The following is a 3,010-nucleotide window of genomic DNA, read 5'->3' as shown; positions in this document are numbered from 1 at the left end:
GATCTCCTTTCAGTCCAAGGGACTCTCAAAAGTCTTCTTCAACACCACAGTTGAAAAGCATCCGTTTCAGTTTTTTTGTAGTCCAATTCTCACGTCTGTATAAGACTACTGGCAAAACCATAGTTTTGACTAGACAGAACTTTGTGGCAAAGTAATGTCTCTGCTTTTAATATGCTGTCTAGGTTGGTCATAACTTTTCTTCCAAGAAGCAAGCACCTTTTGATATCACGGTGGCAGTCACCATCTGCAATGATTTTGGAGCCCAAGAAAATAGTCTCTCACTCTTCCCATTGTTTCCCCATCTATTTGCCATGAAGTGATAGAACTGGATACCATGATCTTTGCTTTTGAATCTTGAGTTTTAAGCCCATTTTTTCACTCTCCTCTTTCACCTTCATCAAGAGGTTCTTTAGCTCCTCTTTGCTTTCTGATATAAGGGTGCTGGCATATGCATATCTGAGGTTATTGCTATTTTTCCCTGCAATCTTGACTCCAGCTTTTGGTCATTCAACCCCACATTTCATATGATGAACTCTCAAATAAGCTAAGTAAACAGGCTAACAATATACAGGCTTGATGTACTCCTTTCCCAATTTGGAACCAGTCCATTGTTCCATGTCCATTTCTAACCATTACTTCTTGACCTGTATACAGATTTCTCAGGAGGCAGGTCAGGTGACCTGGTATCCCTATCTCTTTTAGGAATTTTCCAGTTTTTTTGTGATCTGCACAATCAAAGGCTTTGGCCTAGTCAACAAAGCAGATGTTTTTCTGGAACCCTCTTGCTTTCTTGATCCAACAACTGTTGGCAATTTGATCTCTGGTTCCTCTGCCTTTTCTAAATCCAAATTGAACATCTGAAAGTTCTTGGTTCATGTACTGTTGAAGCCTCACTTGGGGAATTTTGAGCATTACTTTGCTAGCGTGTGAGATGAAAATCTGATTAAGTGAGTCTTTCAGACCCATGACCCCACCTGGACTGACATCAAATGGTGTTTTTGTTGTTGCTGCTGTTGGCTTGTTTTGAGTCCAAGAAGAAGCAGGTAAAGAGAACAGAATGCAAGCCACACTATTTTCAGACCTTGAAAGCAAGTGGTCCAGATAACAAACCCAACTGGGACCACCGAGACAATGGAGAGGAGGCTGACCCATTATAAAAGTATGATCTTAAATAGAATGCAGGCAGCAGGAAATAAACCTGTCATTTGGAATAAGATGAAGAAAATCGGGAGCCAATAGAAAATCCTTCAGCATTCCTAGAGCACCACAGGGAAGGCATCTGAATTTATACTGCCACTAGCCCTGAGACATTGGAAAGGAATGCAGTGACTACCTGGTGTTTAGTAACCAATATATAGAGGAAGAAATGTCAGAGAAAGAAAAAGGCCCACATTCAAGTCTGCCCACTGACTGTTTCCCTCTAGTGTGAACTGGTCAGCACAGGAATCTACACTAATGCCCACAGAGATTCTCAGCTCTGGTAAAGGTACCTGACCTCTGCTCCTTCTGAGGGAGAACAAACCAGGACCCAACACTGCACCATGACAACAAGAGGGATACTAGAAGAGAGAATGTACTCAAATAGTCATAAATGGCAGGCCCTGGCCACTACCCCCAAAAGCTGAGGTTCAAATAGATGAAAAATGATGGGTCCAGCAAGGCTTTCCCTAGTCCAATGACTAATACTTCACACTCCCAATGCAGGACGTGTGGGCTTGACCCCTCGTCAGGGGACTAGATGCCACGTGCTGAAGCTAAGACCTGGCAGAGCCAAAAATATAGATAAACAGGCTTCCCAGGTGGTGCTAGTAGTGAAGAACCCACCTGCCAATGTAGGAGATTTAAGAGATGTGTGTTCAATCCCTGGTTCAGGAAGATCCCCTGGAGGAGGGCATGGCAACCCACTCCAGTACTCTTGCCTGGAGAACCCCATGGACAGAGGAGCCAGGCAGGTTACAGTCCATAGGGCCCCTTAGTGGGGTGGCCTCCTTGCTTAAGAGTAGCTGCTCCCACAACTCTGCTCGGGGAGGTTGAAAAGTGAACACTTGATTAACCAGTCACTATATGGGCTCCACATCAAGTTCAGGCTTTATTCAATTTTAAGGGAACAAGAGGGCTATATCCCCCAGAAGGATGACTCACATTCAGGCTACCCTTTCAGACATCCTAGTGGCTACCAAGGAAAAAAAAAAACAAAACAAAACAAAGTCACACACAAAAAAATTGTCACAAGCTAAATCTTGCTGCCCTGCTACCCACAGAAATAGGGCACCTGGAGCATGATTGTATAGAGACCAAAGGCATGACCTATTCTAGATGTCCTGACCTAGTAAATGAGCCTCCTCTAAACTCCGAAGAGGGATGGTTCCCAGATAGGAACAGGTTTACAAAAGAAGGAAAAAGCCTGGTGGGATATGCAGTAACCTTCCAGACCCAAGTCAGAGAAGCAAAAAGGCTTCCCACAAGGACTTCTGTCCAAAAGGTGGAACTGATACCCTTAAAGGAACTTTAGAGCCTGGGACAGGGAACATCTTAAATATTTATTCATATTCTTGGTATATATGTGGGTTTCCCTTGTGGCTCAGTAGTAAAGAATCTGTCAAAATGCAGGCAATGCAGATTCAATCTCTGGGTCTGGGAGTACCCCTAGAGATGGAAATGGCAACCTGCTTCAGTATTCTTGCCTAGAAAATCCCACGGACAGAGGAGCCTGGCGGGCTACAGTCCATGGGGTCTCAATAAACACAATAAACTGGTTTATGCATGCCATCCTACACCCATATAGTGTATTATATATATATACATACACACACACACATATATATATATAAGTCACTGCATATATATATATATAATACACATATAGTGTATTATATATATATATACATACACACACACACATATATATGTGTGTGTGTATATGTATATGTATATATGTATATATATACATATATACACATATATATGTATATGTATGTATGTATATGTATGTATGTATATATATGTATAT

Source organism: Bos mutus, chromosome 15 (assembly GCF_027580195.1).
Source record: "Bos mutus isolate GX-2022 chromosome 15, NWIPB_WYAK_1.1, whole genome shotgun sequence".
In the NCBI taxonomy this organism is placed as follows: Eukaryota; Metazoa; Chordata; class Mammalia; order Artiodactyla; family Bovidae; genus Bos; species Bos mutus.
Note: the sequence above shows the minus strand (reverse complement) of the source record.